The sequence below is a fragment of the Hippoglossus stenolepis genome, chromosome 6 (assembly GCF_022539355.2).
Source record: "Hippoglossus stenolepis isolate QCI-W04-F060 chromosome 6, HSTE1.2, whole genome shotgun sequence".
Classification (NCBI taxonomy): domain Eukaryota; kingdom Metazoa; phylum Chordata; class Actinopteri; order Pleuronectiformes; family Pleuronectidae; genus Hippoglossus; species Hippoglossus stenolepis.
Genome location: NC_061488.1, coordinates 20,098,076 through 20,107,292, shown reverse-complemented (window position 1 = coordinate 20,107,292; position 9,217 = coordinate 20,098,076).

Here is a 9,217-nt window from a genome sequence, read left to right as displayed (position 1 = left end):
AAACCTGTGTGTTTCTGTGTGCAGTTCTGACATACTGTCTATAAAAGTGGTTTACTGTGTTTCTTTTCTCCCGTCGGTTTTGATCTTCCGTCTAACTGAATAAATCTTGAATCTGATTAGATGAAAATGTCTTTTTTTGCCCAGTATTTGAGGAGGATTGTGTAACGTCCACACACACACATACACAGTGAGGCTCCCAGCTGCAAAGCCACAGACATTCGGCAACACTCATTTCTGTGGTCCCTCGAGGCAAAGCAGGAATTGGAGGCCTTTCAGTTCTGGATGATTCTCAAATATCGCCATTTATGTGCACATCAAACAGTCCTTTATTTTATACTGTCAAAATTGTATGTGATTGATTTGATCCTCTATTGGAAATGAGTCATAATTCAGCTTCTGGGAACAGTTTTACATCTTTATAGCAGTCTGAATGAATGTGGGAACTCCCCACCCTGATGTAAGTGAAAATTGATGACATGATTTTCTTGGAGGTATTTAAACCTCTAACAAGGTCAAACTGACAGAGTACCATGTTTTTTTATAGACCCACCCTGCTTCACATCCACACAGAACCACATTTAACACTAAGAGCTGCCCAGTGAAGCCCTGAGCTGCCGGCCCGGCGGGAGCTGACAAAAAAATCAGCAAGTCAAAGGTCTTATGTGAAACCTCAGCTCATGTTTTGGCTGCAGTAGATTTATTTGAGGTTGTGAGATCACGTGCAACAACAAAATCAGTCCAGCTGAGGTTCCGATGATGGCTTGTTTGGCAAATGACTTAATTCTTGATCAAATAAAACGTGAAACTGAGATGAGCGTTTAGAGTTTCTTGGTTTTTTGGAGTCCTGCTATGCTGGTTTGTATCAAAAGTGGCCACTTCAGTATGGAAAAGGAAAATAGCTGTGATACGGAGATTTTAATCTTCCAACTAAGGATAACTGAGAGCAAAAAGTAGAATTTAACCACAATTACCTGATGCAAGTTTATTCAAATTAGTTAGATGAAAAAGAATGAACCCTATCTGTGACATTAAAGACAGCTCTTCCTCTGGTATCTTAGTGTAGATGCTGGGATCACTCGGCAGATCAGATGACTGGCAGAACCTGATAGGACGAATTCCAGGCCCTTTTCACGGCCGACTCTTTGGCATGTCATGAAAGTGAAAGTACAGGTCTGATTTTAAGGTGAGTTGTTTCCGCAGGCTGCCTCCCTGTCATGGTTTACTTGGAAGGGACTGAGTCATGGTTTCGGCTTTTTCTGCCTTGACAAGCCAAAATGTTTTCTGTGAAACATTCATGCTTTCAACCACAGGATCAAGTTTGATGAAGTATTTTGATTTATGCACTTTTTATGTGAGGACATGCCAAATTGAATTATTAGAACTTGAGTATAGTGTTTTTGAGTATTGGACACTTGGATATTTTTAAAGAAAGACCTCCACAAATGAGCTTATGTTTTCATCTCCGTTTGTCTGTCTGTCTGTCTGTCTGTTAGTCAACAGGATTACAACATTTGGATGGATTACCATCGTTTCGATCAGGAAACAATCGATTCAATTTTGATGTGGACCCAGATCAGGGGGCGGATCCAGGAATTCCTTTTCTCTTTTTTTAACATTGGGAGATAAGACGTTTTTCAACATTTTCATTATTTCTTTGAGAATACTTCATAAATCTTCATGAAGAAAACCAGGCATGTTTAGGGGACTGATATTTATGAGTGTGTGCAATTTAATGAGGTTCCAAATAAAAATCTGGATCGAGTGAATTTAAATGTGGTTCACAAGAGGACTGCTGGGCCTTGGAGAGGTATGTGCTCTCTTTAAGTATACACATTACTACTATTAATTCAGTATAGATTAAGTTTTCAGAAGTGGATACATTTTCAGTTCTTTATAAGATTTAAATTTATACATTGAGTATTTATACAGCAAGCCCTCCTCCAGTTTAGCTGGAGGTGGCAGGCAATTAGCTTAGCTTAGCATAAAAATCAATACCGTAACAGCAAGTTGGCCCCTCTAAAACACAAAATGTAGTTTTAAAAATTTTGTTGTGTTTTGTTATGATTAAATGAGCAAGAAAGTATTAGTTAATATGAGCCTCTGATGTTTTTGTAGTTTTTCTCTCTGTTTCCAGTCTCCATGCTATAAGCTACAGCCTTACACCCTACAGCTCCAGCTCTGTTCTTGATGAGCACATGTGGAAGTAGTGTTGATCTTTTCCACCAACTTTGGAAAGCTGTATTTCCCAGAATGTTAAAAAGCACAAATTCCCTCATTTCCTCATGTTTCATTCATTCTTCACTATATTTGATCCACATTTTCAGAACTCCGGAGTTTCCAGCACCCGTGAATAAAGCACACAGCACTAATAAAAGAGTTGGCCGGTGAGTGATGTGTTGCTATGATCTTATCTTCAACCTGCAGGATTTGGTTTGCCTTTCTTTGCTTATGTACTCTAGAGTTATTACAACATCTAACATTTCACTCAGAGATGTCATTCATAAGTCAGCAGACTGAACCTGTATAGAGCTCCTTGTTCCTTCACTTAGGCTTTTTTTTTTTGTTCAGAGACTCACGAGCCAAACGCAACATGAAGTGTGCTTGGAAATCCCTCACAGAAACAAGGGAGGACAGTCTGTTGTCCAACATGACGAACCTTCTGAGACTTTCTGAGGAAGTGTGAGGGACATTCTGTGGCTCTCCTGCACATGTGGACGGTGACTGGAAGTCTTACTTCCATTTCCCTCAATAACCAAATAATCAGAGTTGTATGTATTATGTGTAACAACCTCATTCTGCCAGAACTCCCACTGTGCGCGGCACCATGACACCATAATATTAGCTCTAGAATCTATCATATGATAGACAGAGTATGTTGAAAACCACTGTCTGCAGATTGACCACTCTCCCCTCCCTTTCCTGCCACTTCTGATCTCTTTTTCTGTGTTTTGCCACAGAGGCACCAGAATAGCCCTCTTAGCTTTGCGGAAAACATATTTTGATGACACCAACATAAATGTCTGCTTCACCCCGCAAAAAGAAGGATGCGAAAATTTGGGGAGGACATTTGCTGGCCCTGCATGGTTACTTGGCCTGCAGCGAAGTTGGCAAGCTCTCTCAAGGCTACACCAACAGGAAATTGCATTAATCCCGAGCTGGAGCTGAAGTAATTCACTCCCTTCTTTATTTAAGGCTTTGCCAGAGTTTCAGCAGACCACCTCGGCCGTCCTGGAAGAGAAGAACAGGAGTGGGAGGCCTCAGGGCCTTACTGAACCTCCCCTCCATGTGCTGCCTAATTGGTTTAATGACGGTGATTATCTACTGGGGTGCATGTTGTGCAGGGGACGATTAATGGCCTCTAAAACATATGCAGACAGACGGAAATCAAGGGAGGGGAAGTTGGTGCTAAAACAAAGAAATCGCTCCAAATAGGAGCCATGAAGTTGCAGGGAGAGATACATCCTGCTGAGTAAGAAAAATAGAAGAATGACCCGGCGCTTTAGCTTTTTTGTTTTCTTGCTTCTTCCTTTTGTGAACTTTTGTAGCTGTTTAAATGTTACTTCAATTTCTTTGACTTATTTTGAAGAGAAAAAAAACTTTTGAATAGACGTCCTATGAGACACATCTATACGAGACATACCACCCATGTAGGTTACAACTTTAATGATGTTCCAGAAAACCTCCACATGCAGGCACCGTTAACAGCCGCTGAGAGCTGGCTGACTTAAGCTGCAGTACCGCTAACATCTGAAACATCTGTCTGAAACATCTCTAAATTGAGACAATCTCAGCTTTTCACTTGAAAAAGTGAGTGAACCTCACTCTGGGTGCTGCGTCTTCTTTGATCATTCGTACTATATTTAGCATTATTTTCAAACATGCATTCCAATAATAGCTGTATGTTTATTTTTAATTGTTTGTGTTTGGTTGTTTTTGTATGTTCCTTGTTTTGTATATGTCGTCCACTAACTGGAAGGTCGAAAATGTTCCAACCCCTTCTCCTCATGTCGACATGTCCAAATAAACTCTGGCATATTGAATCCCAAATTACTTCCAATGTACCATGAGTATTTGTGTGAAAATGAGTGAATGTGACCTGTATTGTTTGAGAGGTCAATAAGACTAGGACGGCACTGGCCCCCTCAGCTGGTGTCCGGTTGGACCCAAATGTGCCCCTGTCCTGTCCGTAGCATTTTTTATAATAAACTAGTGACTTACAAACAATACTGGCAAGAAATATGACAATTTGTCAGGAATTTCTTATTTTCTGAACTTTTTCAAAGAACACAATGTGCTTGAACAAGGAAACAATTTCTAAATATATTGAATCATGTGTGTCTTTGCTCAAAGCTAACAGTGACCAGTAAATATTTAAATGTGCACCTTACTGAATCAGATATTTTGCCCAGATTTTGAACATATAATTGGCCCCTGTGTCAATTGTGGCCCCTTTACTGCCCTGCCCCTGCTCCACACTGATTTCTGAAATGTATTATTTTGTCTAATCAGTTTGCCAAAACCCAAAGATATTCAGCTAACCATCATATGAGACCAACACACATTTTCCTTCAATAAACTGCCATGCAAAGACGCTCAACCATGAAACTCATATCCGTGCAAAAAATGCAAAATCATTTGAATAGAACTAAATGCTCTTAGGCTCCAGAGATAAATGACTTGCATATATTTTCTCTGACAAGGTTTGATATTGACAGGATCCCAGAATACTCCTCCACTTAGATTAGAATGTGTTGGTGGTAAACAGTGAGAAGAGGTTCAATGTATTCAGACAGTAGTTTCCTCTGTCAGTTCTGAATTATTGGGCTTAATAAGATCTTTGTTTATTAATTCATTGATGAAGATTATATATACACTGTATATATATGGTTGGTGCACCTTTCCTAACTGAATGATAAAACAACTTCTCTGATTTACAGTCTGCAAAGCCCTTGTGGAAACATTACCATTATAGTTCAATCTTTTTATGACCAAATATTATACTTTCAATTTAATATTTGTATCTACTGTAACTGCCTGTGGTTTCAGTTTAGCTCATTTCATTTCTCATTCACCTATATGTCGCTGCAATAGAACACATACTGTCGGTTCAGAAAACATTGAACAAAATATAAATTCAATACATGTTGTTGAGACTGTCTTTTCATACGTAGGTGCACGCGTCAAAGAAACTTCTTTTTAGGGGCAACAATCTTAAATAAGAACCATATGAGCTGCTTCAAACTGCAGCCTCTAATCCTGCCACCTCAGTTTTGGACCAGACCCTTTAAACAAACATCTTAGAGAAGATTTTAGGTTATTTTGTTCGGCCAAAGATCAGGTACAGATGTTTAGTTTAAAATGTTTAGTCTAAATCTTAAACTGCATGATTCTCTCCTCGACAAAAAGCTTCTAAAAAACAGCAGCCGCCTAAAAAGCTCCTTCGTAGCGGCGGCGACATGTATGTTGAGGCTCTCGTAAAGTCGGACCTGTGAGAATTTTTATGTGTTGAGTGACATCAGCGGTGCCATTAGTAGGAATATGGAGTGAATTAGGCCGGCATTGCAAAATATACAGAGAGTCTGCGGAAAGACGAGGCTTATGTCAACAGGGGCTTGTGTTTCTGCTCTCCACTCCCACTCATGTCGCCTCGCGCTGACATCAAACAGATCTCAGCAGCACAGTTTGGGGAAAGTAGGATGCTGGTAACAATTATTTGCTCCTCACTATCTTATTAAGTACGTTTATTACAGTGTTAAGGCCCAGCAGCTTACTTTGTTTCTACATGGATTAAACCTGGAGAGGAGATCTGGCAGCACTCAGGGTGTAATCTTGGATCGTGATTTATACGGGTTTTTTTGTTGAGAATGCAGTGAAAATAGGAAAATTGAGGGGCTCAGAGGAGGCTTATGGAGAAGAATAATCTGCAAAAAGCCCTGAAGTGCTGGTGAGAGAAACGGCAGCGGAAAGACGCAGGAAGACCAATATAGACAGAAATTGGAGGATGTGTTTTCTGGTCAGGAACCCATTGCTAAAATTAGTGAGGATGTAAATTCCTCAGCGTAGCCGGTTTTCAAATCTGCGCATGACACTGAGAGTTGCCAGGAGAACATAAAACAAAAAAAAGAAGAGGGAAGGCCGCGGTATAGGGAGAGGTCATACATGAACAGTGCCATGGTAATGTTTTCCTTCTTCCTTATTTCTTTTTAAATTGACCTTCGCCCAGAGAACAAAGACATCTAACAAGCCACAAGAAGGAGGGAAAAAAGCAGTAGAAGCCATGGGCCCCCACACACAACCGTCCACGGGGGGAGGCCTCGGGTCCTGGACGCCAAGCCTTCAACACAATCACCACACATGATATTGTGGCCTGCTGTAATGCCCTGGTATGATTCAAATCTCTCGGCTAACCCCCCTCTGCCACCAGGCCTCACTCTCCCCCCCTGCTCTCTCCCTGTCTCTCCATGCATCCCTGTCATTTACAGTCCAAATGACAAGACACAAACTTCCACACACTCAACCCCCGCAGAGCGAGGATAATCACGTTACAGCCGACGGCAGGGGCCACAAACCGAATTCCTCCAGCAGTCTCTTTGGACGCACTCAGACGGGCATTTGCATAAATCCAAACAGCACAATCAGCAGCTGAACGGTGTGGCGCTGCTCGTCTTTTTCCACCGTGGATGAAAGAGAGAGAAAGGGGAGGAAAGAAATCCACCACGCTGTGAAGCACTGAGGGCAATGGATGGATGGAGATGGAAAATAGTAGAAGGACTTTCTCGGTTTACAGTTGCCAGACAAAGCCAGGACTATTTCGAGGCATCCTATTGGTTTAACAGAGGCAAGAACACACAGCCAGCTGGAAGTCAAGGACAAAGGCTCATGAGGGACTTAGCGGTAGATCCACGTTCCCATACTATGTCCACACTGGACTTTGTCTTGCTCCTTCCCGGTTGACCTACAGATTAATTCAATACCTAAATATTGACATTCTTCTTTCTGGTGCACAGCTCTTATCTGAGGAATGCATTTACGGCTTTTGTCACTTGCATCAATCAACCAAAGCTGATAATTTTCAAAATGCAAGGCGCCAGGGGACTTCCTCGCCACTGCAAGGTCAGCCTTGGCGAGATAAGGCGAAGTGGAGTAGTCAAGGTGAAGCCCAGAGTGTGTGTGGGGGCGTGTTTGGAGGACGTCTCCTGCTTGTACCGTTACATTTTGTTAACTTTTTTATCCTCAGCAGGTGTGAGCTATGAAACCTGATACAGTAACTGATGCAAAGCACCAACGCAACATTTGACGCGGACCTTTTCCTGATGCCCTGCCTGCCCGCTTCTCTGCCGACTCTGACCTCCCGTAAACAAAATGAACCAATAGGTAATTTGTGCAATCAGCTGATTACAACCTATAGTTTTTATGGTGATGTGACCTCTAACGCTTCTGCGAGACAACATCAGTCTTTTCAGCAAATGGCCCTAAACGACATGTTGACATTCAAGAGACAAAGCCCTTTAGTCGTCATAGTGATTATAACTAGAGCAAACGGAAAAAGACTGTTAATACAGCATCAAAGTCTGCATAGGTTACAGTTTACAAGTACTAAAGCAGGGCCCATTCTAAACCTACCTGTTTGTAATGGGCTGTTCTCGCTCTGGAGCTACTTCAGAATTATTCCTTGTCATCAGTGAGTCCTCCTCAAACAGTTCCACAATATACTCTCACTTTTTTATTGTTTCTGTGCAGAGCCTTTTATAAAAAACAGTCTATGGTACAGAGTGATGTTAGAAAACTTTGCGTTCATCCTACCTGGTTCATCTGCAATGAAGATTTTATTGTCAATGTTTTTTGTAAAATAAAACAGAATTGTTATACTACTGTTCACATGTGTGGTCTATATATAAGTTTGAATGATTTACTCCACATAGTTTACTGATTACAATTATGTTTCCCTTATGTGCAGACGTTTTTTATTCTAAACTGAAAACCCACGTTTTCTTAATTCACTTTTTAGTGTCCGTTGGTTGGTTTGTTTGTCAGCAGCATTATGCAAAACCTACTAAACCGATTTTAAGTGGACCGTTGGGCCTTGACAGCGCTCTGGTTTTTGCACCATTTTAGTTTTCTTTTTCTTTTATTCTTGTACTTCTCTTAAATTTCTTTATTGTGCAGCACTTAGGTTACTCTGGTTTTTTTTATTGAGTTTTATAAATAAATGTTACTTGAATTGCCTACAGCGAGCAGCTTGGTAGGTTGGCAGGTTGGAAACATAAGTTGACCACTATTTATTTCCTATTTCAAACCAGATCAGCCTTGTATCCTATCGACATGTTTATATTATAGCCATGGCAACTGTCTACTAACTTAGCTCAGTAACTAAGTCCGATTTAACCAACACACAATCTGTCACTAAACCTAGTTTTTGTGTGCATGAAAACTAACCACATCTTAACCATAGCGTTGTCACATTGTAAGAGTTTTTTGGGGGTTTTTTTCTACGGGGATGTTTAACAGTTTATCTGTAGTGTATCTCCTGCCACGGATTTGCTTCTTGAGTTGGAGGTCTTGTTGATTGTTTTGCATCGAGGTCAAACTGACCGCTGACTCACACTCTAGTGTGTAAAGAAGAATTTAAGAATTAAAGGGCCATTCCAGTGTATTATAACCTGTGTATGATTTGTATCAATTTTAATTGTACAGTACATGATTGTACTGAGAACCAACAACACAGAATAAACCAACAGATTAGCTAAACGTTGGATGCTAGATATTGGCAATAATCATTATTGCATGAGAACAAATATGTGTGCACCATGTCACAGATTACCCAATGAGTTCATCTGTAAATTTGAATAGATGTTTACCACAGATAGTTTGAATAATCTGTGGATTTATATGTAACTCATTTGACCCGCTCATTAATCATTCATCACTTACAGGAGCTCATATTGTGCACGCTGGCTCACTGTCACACTGGCATTAGCAACACCAGTGCTTTACAGTGACAATTATAGTATGAAAGGTCAATCATGACCAAAACTATAAAAGTAAAACAAACATCATAAACCATAATTAATCTTTACTGTGGGCAAAATACAGACAATTATTTTATAACCGCAGATCGACATTGAGGTTTTTGAAGCAGTTGGAAAGCATGATCAGTGAAGCTCGACATGCGACACCATAATGACGTAATGTCTGGGAAATTAAATAACATTTCTTG